Genomic DNA, 19,276 nt, shown 5'->3' on the forward strand with positions numbered 1-19,276 from the left:
AGACTTGTTTACATAGAATGCCATATACAGATGGATAATCTACACCTGCCATAGGGCTGGTGCAGGTTTCGACAGGTGGGCCACTCAGTCCTTGCACATTCAGATGCATGGATGTATATCAGGGAAGAGCTCTGTGGTGGCATTTACAAAAAGTCGCAGACAGGGCTATGTCCAAATTAAAATCTGGCCCAAAGTCCTTGTACGTTGATCCTTTCAAATCTATTCCTTATCAGTTGGCTTGGTGCAGTCTATTTCTTCTCCCATACTGGCCACCCTGCTCCTATCACACTCTATGATTGGTCAAGTGTTTCCATCATTGTTTGACTTTATGTTAAGAGTAGAACTGCTTTAGGATCTATACAAAGAGCACATGTTGCAGTACCCATTGGTGGGCATATTGCGTACATCCTTGTATTCTTATTAGGTGTATCTATTCTTAACTACCTCACAGTATTATTTAACAGCTCTTTTAAGAGCTACTTTTGAGCAATAAACATCACTTTTTCCTATAAGAGCCTGTACAAAGCCTATTATTTAATGAAAACATGTAACCTATAGAAAAGAGGTAACCTTCTAAACCATCAGTTCTCAACCTGGTTTATGAGTAACCCAAGGGGTACGTGCTGTGACATTCAAGGGTATGCATAAAATGTTCATCAAGTTATAAATAGACACATTCAATAGTCACAGGGTTTATCCCCAGCTAATTCAACGTGCTGCCTGATTTGATTAGCTGCGGGAAACTCGCGCACTATTCCCTGGGAGGCAGAATTTTTCGTCTCAGGAGCTGCAAATTAAAAGCTTCATTAAAATGTGGACTCTGCATTTAATATGCGGGGAAACCCAAAGATTTCAGGACTTTGTGGAATCTATGGGATAGAGCACAGGTTCTCAAACTCTGTTCTCAGGACCCCACACAGTGCATGTTTTGCAGATAACCCAGCAGGTACACGTGTATTAATTACTCACTGATACATTTTAAAAGGTCCACAGGTGGAGCTAATTATTTCACTTGTGATTCTGTGAGGCAACCTGGAAAACATGCACTGTGTGGGGTACTGAGGACCAGGTTTGAGAACCTGTGGGTTAGAGTAAATCCAGTGTAGGAAAAATGTTGAATAATTGAATAGCTCCGGCTCTGAAACTCTCAGCTTCTCCCAAAAGGTGGGTACACACGTATACAATCAGAAACTGCTTGAAGTAAACTCGACCCGATTAATTGTGCTGTATATTCCCAGCTTGACCCCACGTCAGCTGGCTTCGAGCGCTGTACACACTGTGCAGACATAGCACAGTGTTTATGGACTTCGATGGGGTAAGAAGATTGAACATTTAGAAAATCAAACCTGTGCATAAGATTTGACCATCCAATCCAGGCTGTTGCAGGAGCGTTATAAGCCATTTATCGGCTAAAGCTCCTGCATCTGCACTGCATACACATCAATACAATTGTTAGCCTGTTCTTTAGATATTGAAAGAATGGCCAGATAATTGTAAGGTATATGTGTGTACCCCACTAAATTGTATTCCATGCATAGTAACAGTGTCAGGGGGATCTCTACTGCCATGGATACCGTAGGACCCTGATAACAGTCAGGAAAATACAGTGACATGATCACTGGGGTTTCCAGCATAAAACAGATTATTCAGATTTAGCGAAATCCAGATTATTTATGACACAGCTCCTGTAATGTCAGATCTTGTGACACACTGGGGGGTGTCATTCCAAGTTGATCGCACCAAGCAACTTTTTGCTGCTGCGATAAACTAATTGCCTATGGGGGAGTGTATTTTAGCATAGCAGGGCTGCGATCGCTTGTGCAGCCCTGCTATGCTAAAAAAGTTTTGCATAAAACAAGACTAGCCCTGGACATACTTACCCTGTGCAACGATCTCAGCGATGATGGGGCCGGCTTTGACGTCAGACATCCGCCCTCCGTTTTCCTGGACTCGGCTGCGTTTCCTTACCACTCCCCGAAAACGGCCAACAGACAGGTAACACCCCGGAACGCCTTCCTTCTGTCAATCTTCTTGTGGTCGCCGCTGCGAACGCTTTCTTTGTAACCAGCGTCGTTGCCCGGTGACCCCTGTCACCGGGCAACGACGCGTGTGCAATGCAGACCCGCATATACGCGTGTGTGTGTGTGTGTGTGTGTGTGTGTGTGTGTGTGTGTGTGTGTGTCTACAATTCTATATTTTCATGTAAACAGGCTGCCAGAGATTACAAACGTGGGAAATGAGAACCACTGTTCTAAACTAGTCCATGGCTGTCCTGTGTTGAACCCAGCTTCCTGAATCATCGCCATCCTGTTTCTACACAAGCTGTCAGAAGTTACAAGGTGCTGCAACAAAACACCCAGAAGGAGACAGGTGCCAGTGCGGGAGCCTGGTGGTGACAGTGACTAGTCTCCTATAAGTGTTGTGCCGAGTTGGTAAGTGATTGCTGGCCAAGTAACAACAGTAACTGATGGGAAATGGGAAATTAATGAAAAATCAGTTAAATTACTGGTGGCAACGAGACAAGGTGGCATAGAATACCTATAGTATACCTATCCTAACACGGCATTTTGTGTGTTTGCATTGTAAAACTATTCATCCTTATGCCTTTTTACACATGTCCGTCTGGAGAATGTGGGCTAACCGCAATACTTCTCCTGATTTAGCACACAAAAACAAAGGAAAGATGTCATTTTTGCTGAACAAGATTGCAAGCGTGAAAAAGTAAAAAAAAAAGTTTAAAAAAAAATGAGAAATCATGTCGACCTAATAACCATGTCGACCAATGGTGGTCGACCTAAAAACCAGATACCCATCAAACAGACAAATAGTGACTCAGCTCATTTTATTGTGCAGATATATCTGAGGGCCAGATGTACTAAGCCCTGAAAAAGTGATAAATTGCGCGGTGATAAAGAACCAGCCAATCAGCTCCTAACTGTCATGTTACAGGCTGGGTTAGAAAAATGACAGTTAAGGTGGGTACACACTGTGTGATATGCTCCATTAGCGATATCGCACAGTGTGTTCCCTTCAATCCTGGGGCACCTGACATTGTGCGTACACACTGAGCGATATTGTAAACAATATCGCTCAGTGACGTCACGCCGCGTCCGGCACGTACATGCAGTTTTGGCCAAAAGAGGGGGTCATTAACGACCCCCGGGAAAGTACATCGGCCGTCGTTTGTGGCATACACACTGCGATATTTTAGTCAATATCGCTCAGAAGGGGGAAAATTAGCGATATTAACTAAAATATCACACAATGGGAGGGAATTCAATTGTTTGAAAAGTCTGTTGGGTATTTGTTTTTTCCTATTAGACAGGAAACAACAGACACCAAACTGATTTTTCAAACCATTGAATATCCCCCAGTGTGTATGCACCTTTAGGAGCTGGTTGGTTGGTACTTTATCACCGTGAAATGTATCACTTTTCAATAGTGATGAGCGGGTTCGGATCCTCGGGATCCGAACCCGCCCGAACTTCACCTTTTATTCACGGGTCCGAGCGACTCGGATCCTCCCACCTTGCTCAGTTAACCCGAGCGCGCCCGAACGTCATCATGCTGTTGTCGGATTCTCGCGAGATTCGGATTCTATATAAGGAGCCGCGCGTCGCCGCCATTTTTCACTCGTGCATTGGAAATGATAGTGAGAGGATGTGGCTGGCGTCCTCTCACTTTGTTTCAGGGGGCTGCAAATATCTTTATTCTGGGGACCAGCAGTATTATAGGAGGAGTACAGTGCAGAGTTTTGCTGACCACTGACCACCAGTATTATACGTTCTCTGCCTGAAAAAGGCTCCATATCTGTGCTCAGTGTGCTGCACATATCTGTGCTCACACTGCTTTATTGTGGGGACTGGGGACCACCAGTATTATATAGGAGGAGTACAGTGCAGAGTTTTGCTGTCCAGTGACCACCAGTATTATACGTTCTCTGCCTGAAAAACGCTCCATATCTGTGCTCAGTGTGCTGCATATATCTGTGCTCACACTGCATTATTGTGGGGACTGGGGCCCACCAGTATATTATATAGGAGGAGTACAGTGCAGAGTTTTGCTGACCAGTGACCACCAGTATTATACGTTCTCTGCCTGAAGAACGCTCCATATCTGTGCTCAGTGTGCTGCATATATCTGTGCTCACACTGCTTTATTGTGGGGACTGGGGACCACCAGTATATTATATAGGAGGAGTACAGTGCAGAGTTTTGCGGACCAGTGACCACCAGTATTATACGTTCTCTGCCTGAAAAACGCTCCATATCTGTGCTCAGTGTGCTGCATATATCTGTGCTCACACTGCTTTATTGTGGGGACTGGGGACCACCAGTATATTATATAGGAGGAGTACAGTGCAGAGTTTTGCTGACCAGTGACCACCAGTATTATACGTTCTCTGCCTGAAAAACGCTCCATATCTGTGCTCAGTGTGCTGCATATATCTGTGCTCACACTGCTTTATTGTAGGGACTGGGGACCACCAGTATATTATATAGGAGGAGTACAGTGCAGAGTTTTGCTGACCAGTGACCACCAGTATTATACGTTCTCTGCCTGAAAAACGCTCCATATCTGTGCTCAATGTGCTGCATATATCTGTGCTCACACTGCTTTATTGTGGGGACTGGGGACCACCAGTATATTATATAGGAGGAGTACAGTGCAGAGTTTTGCTGACCAGTGACCACCAGTATTATACGTTGATCTATTACTGGCATATAATTCCACACATTAAAAAATGGAGAACAAAAATGTGGAGGGTAAAATAGGGAAAGATCAAGATCCACTTCCACCTCGTGCTGAAGCTGCTGCCACTAGTCATGGCCGAGACGATGAAATGCCATCAACGTAGTCTGCCAAGGCCGATGCACAATGTCATAGTAGAGAGCATGTAAATTCCAAAAAAATAAAGCTCAGTAAAATGACCCAAAAATCTAAATCGTCTGAGGAGAAGCGAAAACTTGCCAATGTGCCATTTACGACACGGAGTGGCAAGGAACGGCTGAGGCCCTGGCCTATGTTCAAGGCTAGTGGTTCAGCTTCACCTGAGGATGGAAGCAGTCATCCTACTGCTAGAAAACTTAAGAGTTAAGATGGCAAAAGCACAGCAAAGAACTGTGCGTGCTTCTAAATCACAAATCCCCAAGGAGAGTCCAATTGTGTCGGTTGCGATGCCTGACCTTCCCAACACTGGACGGGAAGAGGTTGCGCCTTCCACCATTTGCACGTCCCCTGCAGTTGCTGGAAGGAGCACCCGCAGTCCAGTTCCTGATAGTCAAATTGAAGATGTCACTGTTGAAGTACACCAGGATAAGGATATGGGTGTTGCTGGCGTTGGGGAGGAAATTGACAAGGAGGATTCTGATGGTGAGGTGGTTTGTTTAAGTCAGGCACCCGGGGAGACACCTGTTGTCCGTGGGACGAATATGGCCATTGACATGCCTGGTCAAAATACAAAAAAAATCACCTCTTCGGTGTGGAATTATTTCAACAGAAATGCGGACAACTGGTGTCTAGCCGTAATAAGTAGGGGTAAGGACGTTAACCACCTAGGAACATCCTCCCTTATACGTCACCTGGACCGCATTCATCAGAAGTCAGTGACAAGTTCAAAAACTTTGGATGACAGCGGAAGCAGTCCACTGAATACTAAATCCCTTCCTCTTGTAACCAAGCTCCTGCAAACCACACCACCAACTCCCTCAGTGTCAATTTCCTCCTTACACAGGAAAGCCATGTCAAAGTCGAAAAATATCATGATGCATATGCCTTGTACTAACCCCATGCACATGCCCGCTGCTCGTGCACTCAGTCTGCCGTGCGTGCACATATCCGCAAGTTGCGTAAGATCTCTCCGGCGATCACGCGCGTGGTATGCACATTTACGGTAGAGTTTGTAAGCGTCTAGCGTGCGACTCGATCGTAGCATATTTAACCCATATAGTGTGTTTTGTAGTAAATATTCCCCTAGACAATGTCAGCAAGTATGTTTAGTTTAAACTGTTCCTGGACAGAGAGATTCCTCTTTACATGATAGGAAGGGCCAGACAAAGGTTGAAAGGTGGTGTCTAGTATCCAGCTGTAGGATATTTTAAGGGTAACATTTCGGTGTTGGTTAGGAAAGGATCGCTCGCTCCTGCGTATAGTTATGTGCAAAAGTAGTTTATGAACATATATTGTATTTGCTGTAAATTACACATGCGGCGGGAATCCTGAGGATACCTCCCACCAGAGCAGTGTCACGAACCGGTCTCTCACCTTTGCGGGTTCTGGGGTTCATCCGTTGCCAGTGCGGTTGCTCGCGGTGCTGTGCGCCCGTGTGGGGACACGGCGTGATCAATGGCACAGGTAATGCAGAGTCTGGGAACTGTGAGTGCGGGGACCAAATGGCCTAAGGCACTGCGGTGTGTCTGCTGTATAGGAGGTGGCCATGTTGGAGACCAAATAGCTAATACTGAGCACTTGTGAAAACACCTGTGGGCAGGTGTAAGCCAATCCCGTGCTTGTGCTGCCTTTAAGTAGGCTGGGATTATGTCACTCTGGGCCAGTGCTTTGTTGTATCAAAGCTGTGCTCTAGCTCTGAACTCTCTCCGTGCATTCCTGTGTGATTCCCGTGGTCCAGATATCGCCTCCGTTCCCAGAGGTCCGTTTTGCAGCCTTCACTGCCAAAGATCTGCCGGCTCTCCATTGTGCTATCAGTCAATTGCACACCTATTGGAAATACTTGGATTCCCAGTGTCCTGCATGAGGTTACCCTGTCTGTCTGCCTATCATACAAAGTCTGGAGGATTCCAATTCCCTCAGCTGTTCGTTTGTTCAACTCTGCATTTAACCCATTCATCACCTTGCCATCTACTACAGTTTCACAGTGATCTCCGGAACCCGCAAGTAACCCAATTCAGTACTTTTTCTATGTTGTCATTACAAGGATAATTCTTCACAGTCTCTCAGTTAACTCTTAAAACTCCATTGCAAATTCTTACAGTTAATTCTCCATGTCTGCATTAACCAGTTAAACACAATCTGCAGTTCAGCATCAAAGCCTGTTTATATTTGGACAATTCAACATTTATTCTTCAGCTTGTTTTTGCATATGTTTCCATGAACATTTCTTTTATTTATTTCTGAGTTTTCTCTTGCATATTATTTCTGTCATTCCTGCAATACTTCAGTATAATGATGATTAACAACTAGTCATTTAACTCCTTACCGAATTGTTACTTTAATAAATATATGAAACGGAACTTCCTTCGTCCTCCCTGTTTTCTTCATACCCCAGCACCTACACCTGAGGTTGGTTCCAGGTTAACGGATTCACAAAAACACCCGGACCTGACAGTAAGCACTGGCCACATGGATCCGTCAAGTGACCAATTCGCAGGAGGCGGTGCTACGTCAAATATCCTTTCCCGTCTGGAAAACCAGGAGTCTATACAGACACAAATAGTGCAGTTTATGCAAACTATGGCAGACCGTTTAGAGACTCTTCATACAGCAATTAAAACGTCTCAAGTCCAGATTCCAACTCCGGTTGTCCCAGTTACCACTACAGCTTCTCCTGTGATGCTGCCTACGTCCCGCTTGCAGTTACCCTCTCCGAGTAAGTTTGACGGAACTCCAAAACTTTGCAGGGGATTCCTGAATCAATGCGAGATCCAGTTCGAACTGATGTCCGCCAGTTTCCCATCAGCTCGTTCTAAGGTCGCATATATTATTGCCCTCCTCTCCGGTCAGGCTCTGGAGTGGGCATCACCATTATGGGAGAGAGGTGATCCTATCCTCTCTAATTACAAAGAGTTTGTATCTTCTTTCCGGAGAATCTTTGACGAACCCGGCAGGACCACCTCAGCATCTTTGGAGATTCTTCGTCTACGTCAAGGTTTACGTCCTGTCAATCAATATATTGTTCAGTTTCGCACGTTGTCTTCAGAGTTAAACTGGAATGAGGAGGCCCTGATCGCCGCGTTTTGGAATGGACTTTCTGAGAGAATCAAGGACGATTTAACTATCCGGGATGTGCCAACTAAACTGGATGAATTGATTTCTCTCTGTAACAAACTTGACCTACGCTACAGGGAGCGATGTTTAGAGAAATCCAGGGCAGAGCGATCCAGTCCACGTTATCATCCTAGGCCTCGACAAGATTCTTCATCACAGTCTCCGGTAACGACAGACGAACCTATGCAGATTGGGCGCTCTCGCCTCACAGAAGAGGAACGACTTCGTCGTCGACAGGGTAACCTCTGCATGTACTGTGGGTCCTCTGAACACTTAGTTAAATTCTGCAAACTCCGACCGGGAAACTCTCGCTCCTAGCTTATTCAAGAGAGGTTAAGCTAGGAGTTACTCTAGAATCACGTTCTGGGGAAGAGCCGACTTTGTCTATTCAATTAGAAGTTCCAAGTTCTACAGTGAAAGTTTCAGCTCTCCTAGATTCTGGGGCAGCCGAGAACTTCATCTCCTCAGCCTTTGTCATGCGGTCTAAAGTTCAAACCATGCCTCTGGAAGCAGCAGTTGCCGTTACAGCAGTGGATGGAAGTCGAATTCCAGATGGTATAATTACTCATCGAACCGTATGTCTCAAGATGAAAGTTGGTGTGCTCCATTCCGAATACCTCTCCTTCTACGTGATTCCCAAAGCCTCTCAAGATGTGATACTTGGTTTACCTTGGCTGCAGAAACATAACCCTCAACTTAATTGGCAAACCATGGAAGTCCTTTCATGGGGTAAATCTTGTACCAAGGACTGTTTAGCCTCAATTGTACCTCTCCGGTCAATCAGCCTTCCCGACCTACCTCCGGTGTATCAATCCTTTGCGGATGTTTTCAGTAAACAAGCAGCAGACTCTCTACCTCCTCATCGCGAATGGGACTGCCCAATTGTCCTGGTTCCGGGTAAAACACCTCCTAGGGGACGAATTTATCCGCTATCCATCCCAGAGACGCAAGCTATGTCTGATTATATACAAGAAAATCTAACCAAAGGATTTATCAGACCATCTTCTTCACCTGCAGGAGCCGGATTCTTTTTCGTTAAGAAGAAGGACGGTGGGTTACGACCATGCATAGATTACCGTGGACTCAATGAGATCACTGTGAAAAACAAGTATCCATTACCCTTAATTCCAGAATTATTTGACCGGGTAAAAGGAGCTACTGTGTTTACAAAACTGGATCTCCGAGGGGCCTACAATTTAATCCGCATCCGAGAAGGGGACGAGTGGAAAACTGCTTTTAATACCCGGGATGGGCATTACGAATACCTTGTAATGCCTTTCGGTCTTTGTAATGCACCTGCAGTTTTTCAAAGCTATGTGAATGAACTTTTTCGTGATCTTCTCTACAAGTGTCTAGTAGTGTACCTGGATGATATCCTAATATTCTCTAGGGATATAAAGTCTCACCGTCACCAAGTTAAAGAGGTACTGACACGTCTGAGGAAAAATCAACTTTATTGTAAGTTAGAGAAGTGCACTTTTGAAGTATCTTCCATACCGTTCCTTGGTTACATCATTTCTGGATCAGAGCTATGTATGGATCCCGGTAAGGTACAAGCTATCCGAGATTGGTCCACTCCTACAACTCTCAAGGGGATTCAGCGATTTCTCGGCTTTGCTAATTTCTATAGGAGATTCATTAAGAATTATTCTACGTTAGCTGCTCCCATCACAGCCCTAACTCGTAAGGGAGCAAATCCTACGAACTGGTCTTCAGAAGCAATCAAAGCCTTCTCTGATTTAAAGCAAGCCTTTGTGTCAGCCCCCATTCTTCGACAGCCTGATCTGAATCGTCCCTTTCTACTAGAGGTGGATGCATCTACAGAAGCAGTAGGAGCTGTGTTGTCACAAGTCTTTGAAGATAAAAAGGTCCATCCCTGCGGATATTTCTCCCGTAAGTTCCTCCCGGCAGAACGTAATTATGCAATCGGTGAGCAAGAGTTACTTGCCATCAAGTTGGCATTTGAGGAGTGGAGATACCTTCTAGAAGGAGCTCAACATCGCATTACAGTTTATACTGATCATAAGAATCTTCTGTATCTGCAGTCAGCTCAGTGTTTGAATCCACGACAAGCTCGATGGGCGCTTTTCTTCTCACGATTTGATTTCAAACTCACCTATCGTCCAGGGTCTCAGAACAAAAAGGCAGATGCCCTTTCCCGGTCCTTTGCTTCTTCTGAATTAAATGATGCTACCACGAATCAAGCCATTGTGAATCCTAGGTCCTTTTTAATGACTCGAACCTCTCCAGTTCCTCCGCCTGGCAAGACCTTTGTCGCCACAAGTCTTCGAAAACGGCTGCTTACCTGGGCTCACTCCTCTTCCTTCATGGGTCATCCTGGGGTTCTAAGACTCTCAAGTTTATTCAACAGTCTTATTGGTGGCCACGTCTCAAAGCCGATGTCCAAGAGTTTATAGCAGCATGTCCTAAATGTGCCCAACATAAGAGTCCAAGAAGTTCTCCACCAGGTTTGTTACATCCACTATCCATACCCAAACAACCATGGACTCATATCTCAATGGATTTCGTGACCGATCTACCTCCATCAAAAGGGCGAAATACCATTTGGGTGATAGTGGATCGATTTTCGAAAATGGCACATTTCATTCCATTAACTGGGTTACCATCAGCCCCTTTACTAGCCAGATTGTTCATCTCTGAAATCTTCAAGTTGCATGGCCTTCCTCGAGAAATTGTTTCTGATCGGGGAACACAGTTTGTGGCCAAGTTTTGGAGGTCGCTTTGTTCATCTTTAAATGTCAAGTTGAACTTTTCTTCTGCATATCATCCTCAGACAGATGGACAAACTGAGAGAGTCAACCAAGACCTTGAAACATTTCTCCGGCTATATATATCGTCCTCACAGGATGACTGGGTTGACTACCTTCCATTGGCAGAATTTGCTCATAATAATCTCTTCCATTCATCTTCAGAATCTACGCCCTTTTATATTAACTTCGGCTTTCATCCTCGTGTGCCAGAGTTTCATCCATTGCCAGCCCTAGAGGTCCCAGCGGCAGATCAAGAGCTTCAACGTCTATCTAGCATCTGGAGTTGTGTACGTAAGTCCTTGGTCAAAACTTCCGCTCGTTATAAATCTTTTGCAGATAGAAAACGTAAAGCTGTACCGAATTACAAAGTGGGAGACCAAGTTTGGATTTCTACGCGCAATCTCAAGTTCAAAGTTCCTTCTAAGAAATTTGCTCCCAGGTTTATTGGTCCATTTCCCATTGTAAAGGTACTCAACCCTGTGTCATACAAAGTCAAGCTGCCACCGTCTTTGAGAATTCCTAACGCCTTTCATACATCTTTACTGAAGCCTTTGATTCTCAATAAGTTCCGTACTACCCAGTCCAAATCTCCTAAAGTTCACTCTTTGCAGAATGAGGAATTTGAAGTTAAAGAGATTGTGGACTCACGTTCCCGATATGGACGTTTACAGTTTCTGGTCGACTGGAAGGGTTACGGCCCGGAGGAGAGATCCTGGGTTTTCTCTGAAGATGTTCATGCTCCAAGACTGGTACAGAAATACTTCTCCAAAAATCCTGACAAGGTTCAAAGGTGTTCGGAGACCACCCGTAGAAGAGGGGGTACTGTCACGAACCGGTCTCTCACCTTTGCGGGTTCTGGGGTTCATCCGTTGCCAGTGCGGTTGCTCGCGGTGCTGTGCGCCCGTGTGGGGACACGGCGTGATCAATGGCACAGGTAATGCAGAGTCTGGGAACTGTGAGTGCGGGGACCAAATGGCCTAAGGCACTGCGGTGTGTCTGCTGTATAGGAGGTGGCCATGTTGGAGACCAAATAGCTAATACTGAGCACTTGTGAAAACACCTGTGGGCAGGTGTAAGCCAATCCCGTGCTTGTGCTGCCTTTAAGTAGGCTGGGATTATGTCACTCTGGGCCAGTGCTTTGTTGTATCAAAGCTGTGCTCTAGCTCTGAACTCTCTCCGTGCATTCCTGTGTGATTCCCGTGGTCCAGATATCGCCTCCGTTCCCAGAGGTCCGTTTTGCAGCCTTCACTGCCAAAGATCTGCCGGCTCTCCATTGTGCTATCAGTCAATTGCACACCTATTGGAAATACTTGGATTCCCAGTGTCCTGCATGAGGTTACCCTGTCTGTCTGCCTATCATACAAAGTCTGGAGGATTCCAATTCCCTCAGCTGTTCGTTTGTTCAACTCTGCATTTAACCCATTCATCACCTTGCCATCTACTACAGTTTCACAGTGATCTCCGGAACCCGCAAGTAACCCAATTCAGTACTTTTTCTATGTTGTCATTACAAGGATAATTCTTCACAGTCTCTCAGTTAACTCTTAAAACTCCATTGCAAATTCTTACAGTTAATTCTCCATGTCTGCATTAACCAGTTAAACACAATCTGCAGTTCAGCATCAAAGCCTGTTTATATTTGGACAATTCAACATTTATTCTTCAGCTTGTTTTTGCATATGTTTCCATGAACATTTCTTTTATTTATTTCTGAGTTTTCTCTTGCATATTATTTCTGTCATTCCTGCAATACTTCAGTATAATGATGATTAACAACTAGTCATTTAACTCCTTACCGAATTGTTACTTTAATAAATATATGAAACGGAACTTCCTTCGTCCTCCCTGTTTTCTTCATACCCCAGCACCTACACCTGAGGTTGGTTCCAGGTTAACGGATTCACAAAAACACCCGGACCTGACAAGCAGTTGGAGAAAGACACAGCTCACCTGTTCAAATCCACCTATGACCTTTGCTATAATGTGGAGACACATTCCTGTGTCCAATGAATAATGAGATTATAGGGACCATTGTATTGTGAATGTATGTTGTGTATATAAAAACCACCATTGCCTGGCCAGACACTCACTCTCTCTGAAGGCATTCTCTCTGAATGCTGAGGGCTGGATCCAGGACGCGCTTGCGAATCATCCCCATGTATGTATATTTCTCTGTAGCCATTTTGTTCGCCATTTGTTCTCATTCTGTTCGCTCTTATTTGCGATTGTTCGCTATTGTTCATATATATTCTCAGTTATTCTGTTTAGATTTCCCTGTTAGTTTGTAGTGTATAACTTGTATTGTGTTTTCCTTTTTCTCTAAACCATCCACGGCGGTGTTAGAGCTGCTGTGGTTTTTAAATCCAAACCAGGTCTTGTGTTTCCACTGTTTATTGCAAAGGGCTTTTCTTAGCGACTCAATTGCTCAAACACCATACACATTGTTTAAAAGGTTCTAATCGTTACACCATTCCAGTACTTGGTTATTAAGGTTTAAAGTATAAGTATATTCCCACTGTGTTTTATTAGCAAGGTTTAAAGGTTATCAACTGTGTGTGCACCCGGCTGTGTGTAATCCGTACACTCAGCGCAGCGTGTGTACGCCAAGTGCGTACCACGTGCGGGACTCTGTACGCAAATAGCGTACAAAGTGCGTAGCACGTGCACGTGGTCTAGCGGCCATAACGGCTCCACGGTATTAGTATATAGCTTCATGTTTAAAGGTAATAATTGACATTATCAGCCAATAGTCCTGCAGGCCATGTCACTGTCAAGTCTGACGAGTCCTCTCCTGCCTGGGATTCCTCCGATGCATCCTTGAGTGTAACGCCTACTGCTGCTGGCGCTGCTGTTGTTGCTGCTGGGAGTCGATCGTCATCCCAGAGGGGAAGTCGGAAGACCACTTGTACTACTTCCAGTAAGCAATTGACTGTCCAACAGTCCTTTGCGAGGAAGATGAAATATCACAGCAGTCATCCTGCTGCAAAGCGGATAACTCAGGCCTTGGCAGCCTGGGCGGTGAGAAACGTGTGTCCGGTATCCACCGTTAATTCACAGGCAACTAGAGACTTGATTGAGGTACTGTGTCCCCGGTACCAAATACCATCTAGGTTCCATTTCTCTAGGCAGGCGATACCGAAAATGTACACAGACCTCAGAAAAAGACACACCAGTGTCCTAAAAAATGCAGTTGTACCCAATGTCCACTTAACCACGGACATGTAGACAAGTGGAGCAGGGCAGACTCAGGACTATATGACTGTGACAGCCCACTGGGTAGATGTATTGCCTCCCGCAGCAAGAACAGCAGCGGCGGCACCAGTAGCAGCATCTCGCAAACGCCAACTCGTTCCTAGGCAGGCTACGCTTTGTATCACCGCTTTCCAGAAGAGGCACACAGCTGACAACCTCTTACGGAAACTGAGGAACATCATCGCAGAATGGCTTACCCCAATTGGACTCTCCTGGGGATTTGTGACATCGGACAACGCCACCAATATTGGCCCTCATTCCGAGTTGTTCGTTTGCAAGCTGCTTTTAGCAGCATTGCACACGCTAAGCCGCCGCCTACTGGGAGTGAATCTAAGCTTAGCAAAATTGCGAACGAAAGATTCTCAAAATTGCGAATATAAATTTCTAAGCAGTTTCTGAGTAGCTCGACACTTACTCTGCCACTGCGATCAGTTCAGTCAGTTTCGTTCCTGGTTTGACGTCACAAACACACCCAGCATTCGCCCAGCCACTCCCCTGTTTCTCCAGCCACTCCCGCGTTTTTCCCAGAAATGGCAGCGTTTTTTCACACACTCCCATAAAACGGCCAGTTTCCGCCCAGAAACACCCACTTCCTGTCAATCACACAACGATCACCAGAACGAAGAAAAAACCTTGTAATGCCGTGAGTAAAATACCAAACTTCTTAGCAAATTTACTTGGCGCAGCCGCAGTGCGAACATTGCGCATGCGCAGTTTGCGGAAAATCGCTGCGATGCAATGAAAAAGAACGAGCGAACAACTCGTAATGAGGGCCATTGTGCGTGCATTACATCTGGGCAAATTCCAGCACGTCCCATGTTTTGCACATACATTGAATTTGGTGGTGCAGAATTATTTAAAACACGACAGGTGCGTGCAAGAGATGCTGTCAGTGGCCCGAAGAATTGCGGGCCACTTTCGGCATTCAGCCACCGCGTGCCGAAGACTGGAGCACCAGCAAACAGTCCTGAACCTGCCCTGCCATCATCTGAAGCAAGAGGTGGTAACGAGGTGGAATTCAACCCTCTATATGCTTCAGAGGATGGAGGAGCAGCAAAAGGCCATTCAAGCCTATACATCTGCCTACGATATAGGCAAAGGAGGGGGAATGCACCTGACTCAAGCGCAGTGGAGAATTATTTCAACGTTGTGCAAGGTTCTGCAATCCTTTGAACTTGCCACACGTGAAGTCAGTTCAGACACTGCCAGCCTGAGTCAGGTCATTCCCCTCATCAGGCTTTTGCAGAAGAAGCTGGAGACATTGAAGGAGGAGCTAAAACAGAGCGATTCCGCTAGGAATGTGGGACTTGTGGATGGAGCCGTTAATTAGCTTAACCAGGATTCACGGGTGGTCAATCTGTTGAAATCAGAGCACTACATTTTGGCCACCGTGCTCGATCCTAGATTTAATACCTACGTTGTATCTCTCTTTCCGGCAGACACAAGTCTGCAGAGGTTCAAAGACCTGCTGGTGAGAAAATTGTCAAGTAAAGCGGAACGTGACCCGTCAACAGCTCCTCCTTCACATTCTCCCGCAACTGGGGGTGCGAGGAAAAGGCTAAGAATTCCGAGCCCACCCGCTGGCGGTGATGCAGGGCAGTCTGGAGCGAGTGCTGACATCTGGTCCGGACTGAAGGACCTGCTAACGATTACTGACATGTCGTCTACTGTCACTGCATATGATTCTGTCACTATTGAAAGAATGGTGGAGGATTATATGAGTGACCGCATCCAAGTAGGCACGTACGTATACTGGCAGGAAAAAGAGGCAATTTGGAGGCCCTTGCAGAAAATAATAAGAATTTACTCACCGGTAATTCTATTTCTCGTAGTCCGTAGTGGATGCTGGGGACTCCGTAAGGACCATGGGGAATAGACGGGCTCCGCAGGAGACTGGGCACTCTATAGAAAGATTTAGGACTATCTGGTGTGCACTGGCTCCTCCCCCTATGACCCTCCTCCAAGCCTCAGTTAGGAACTGTGCCCGGAAGAGCTGACACAATAAGGAAGGATTTTGAATCCCGGGTAAGACTCATACCAGCCACACCAATCACACCGTATAACTCGTGATAGGAACCCCGGTTAACAGTATGATAACAACGGAGCCTCTGTACAGATGGCTCGCAATAACAACCCGATTTGTGTAACAATAACTATTTACAAGTATTGCAGACAATACGCACTTAGGATGGGCGCCCAGCATCCACTACGGACTACGAGAAATAGAATTACCGGTGAGTAAATTCTTATTTTCTCTGACGTCCTAGTGGATGCTGGGGACTCCATAAGGACCATGGGGATTATACCAAAGCTCCCAAACGGGCGGGAGAGTGCGGATGACTCTGCAACACCGAATGAGAGAACTCCAGGTCCTCCTCAGCCAGGGTATCAAATTTGTAGAATTTTGCAAACGTGTTTTCCCCTGACCAAGTAGCAGCTCGGCAAAGTTGTAAAGCCGAGACCCCTCGGGCAGCCGCCCAAGATGAGCCCACCTTCCTTGTGGAATGGGCTTTTACAGATTTAGGCTGCGGTAGTCCCACCGCAGAAAGCGCCAGCTGAATAGTGCTACAAATCCAGTGCGCAATAGACTGCTTAGAAGCAGGAGCACCCAGCTTGGTGGGTGCATACAGGATAAACAGCGAGTCAGTCTTTCTGACTCCAGCCGTCCTGGAAATATAAATTTTTATGGCCCTGACTACGTCCAGCAACTTGGAATCCTCCAAGTCCCTAGTAGCCGCAGGCACCACAATAGGTTGGTTCAAGTGAAAAGCTGAGACCACCTTTGGGAGAAACTGAGGACGAGTCCTCAATTCTGCCCTATCCATATGGAAAATCAGATAAGGGCTTTTACAAGACAAAGCCGCCAATTCTGAAACCCGCCTGGCCGACGCCAGGGCCAACAGCATGACCACTTTCCACGTGAGATATTTTAAATCCACAGTCTTAAGTGGTTCGAACCAATGTGATTTCAGGAATGCCAAAACCACATTGAGATCCCAAGGTGCCACTGGGGGCACAAAAGGAGGCTGAATATGCAGTACTCCTTTTACAAAAGTCTGAACTTCAGGCAGTGAAGCCAGTTCTTTTTGGAAGAAAATCAACAGAGCCGAAATCTGGACCTTTATGGACCCCAATTTGAGGCCCAACGTCACCCCTGCTTGCAGGAAGTGCAGGAATCGACCCAGTTGAAATTCCTCTGTCGGGGCCTTCATGGCCTCACACCAAGCAACATATTTTCGCCAAATGCGGTGATAATGTCTTGCGGTGACATCCTTCCTGGCTTTGATCAGGGTAGGGATGACTTCCTCTGGAATACCCTTTTCCTTCAGGATCCGGTGTTCAACCGCCATGCCGTCAAACGCAGCCGCGGTAAGTCTTGGAACAGACAGGGTCCCTGCTGCAGCAGGTCTTGTCTGAGCGGCAGAGGCCAAGGGTCCTCTGTAAGCATCTCTTGAAGTTCCGGGTACCAAGCTCTTCTTGGCCAATCCGGAACCACGAGTATGGTTTTCACTCCTCGCCTTCTTATTATTCTCAGTACCTTGGGTATGAGAGGTAGAGGAGGAAACACATAAACCGACTGGTACACCCATGGTGTCACTAGAGCGTCCACCGCTATCGCCTGAGGGTCTCTTGACCGGGCGCAATATCTTTTCAACTTCTTGTTGAGGCGGGACGCCATCATGTCTACCTGTGGTTTTTCCCACCGGTTGACCAGCATTTGGAAGACTTCTGGATGAAGTCCCCATTCTCCCGGGTGGAGGTCGTGCCTGCTGAGGAAGTCTGCTTCCCAGTTGTCCACTCCCGGAATGAACACTGCCGTCAGTGCTAACACATGATTCTCTGCCCATCTGAGAATCCTTGTGGCTTCTGCCATCGCCATCCTGCTTCTCGTGCCGCCCTGTCTGTTTACATGGGCGACCGCCGTGATGTTGTCTGACTGGATCAGAACCGGCTGGTTTTGAAGCAGGGGTCTTGCCTGGCTTAGGGCATTGTAAATGGCCCTTAGCTCCAGGATATTTATGTGAAGAGAAATCTCCTGATTTGACCACAGTCCTTAGAAATTTCTTCCCTTTGTGACTGCCCCCCAGCCCCGAAGGCTGGCATCCGTGGTCACCAGGACCCAGTCCTGTATTCCGAATCTGCGGCCCTCTAGTAGATGAGCCCTCTGCAGCCACCACAGCAGCGACACCCTGGTTCTGGCCGATAGGGTTATCCGCTGTTGCATCTGGAGATGGGACCCGGACCATTTGTCCAACAGGTCCCACTGGAACGTCCTTGCGTGGAACCTTCCGAATGGAATTGCTTCGTACGAAGCTACCATTTTTCCCAGGACTCGCGTGCATTGATGTACCGACACTTTTCCTGGTTTTAGGATGTCTCTGACCAGAGATGACAATTCCTCGGCTTTTTCCAGTGGACGAAACACTCTTTTCTGGTCTGTGTCCAGAATCATTCCCAGGAACAGAAGACGTGTCGTCGGGACCAGCTGTGACTTTGGAATGTTTAGAATCCAGCCGTGCTGTTGTAGCACTTCCTGAGAAAGTGCCACCCCCACTATCAACTGTTCTTTGGACCTCGCCTTTATCAGGAGATCGTCCAAGTACGGGATAATTAAAACTCCCTTCTTGCGAAGGAGTATCATCATTTCGGCCATTACCTTGGTAAAGACCCTCGGTGCCGTGGATAACCCAAACGGCAGTGTCTGGAACTGATAGTGACAGTCCTGTACCACAAATCTGAGGTACTCCTGGTGCGGAGGGTAAATGGGGACATGCAGGTACGCATCCTTGATGTCCAGGGATACCATGTAATCCCCCTCCTCCAGGCTCGCAATAACCGCCCTGAGCGATTCCATCTTGAACTTGAACCTTTTGATATAAGTGTTCAAGGCTTTTAAATTTAAGATGGGTCTCACCGAACCGTCCGGTTTCGGTACCACAAACATTGTGGAGTAGTAACCCTTTCCTTGCTGAAGGAGGGGTACCTTGACAATCACTTTCTGTGAATACAGTTTTTGAATAGCCACCAACACTGCCTCCCTGGCAGAGGGAGTTGCCGGCAAGGCAGATTTTAGGAAACGGCGGGGGGGGAGACGTCTCGAATTCCAGCCCGTACCCCTGAGATACTACTTGAAGGACCCAGGGATCCACTTGTGAGAGAGCCCACTGTGTGCTGAAAAACCTGAGACGTGCCTCCACCGTTCCCGATTCCGCCTGAGCAGCCCCAGCGTCATGCTGTGGACTTACCGG

The 19,276-nt window shown here is 46.6% G+C and overlaps 1 protein-coding gene across 3 annotated transcripts in view; it reads right to left on the reverse strand.

Annotated features, from left to right (window-relative positions):
* Positions 1-19,276, reverse strand: part of PLEKHH3 (pleckstrin homology, MyTH4 and FERM domain containing H3) — a 148,362-nt gene that overhangs the window by 50,213 nt on the left and 78,873 nt on the right. The window lies entirely within an intron of this gene.

This window comes from Pseudophryne corroboree, chromosome 3 (assembly GCF_028390025.1).
Source record: "Pseudophryne corroboree isolate aPseCor3 chromosome 3, aPseCor3.hap2, whole genome shotgun sequence".
NCBI classification, from domain to species: Eukaryota; Metazoa; Chordata; class Amphibia; order Anura; family Myobatrachidae; genus Pseudophryne; species Pseudophryne corroboree.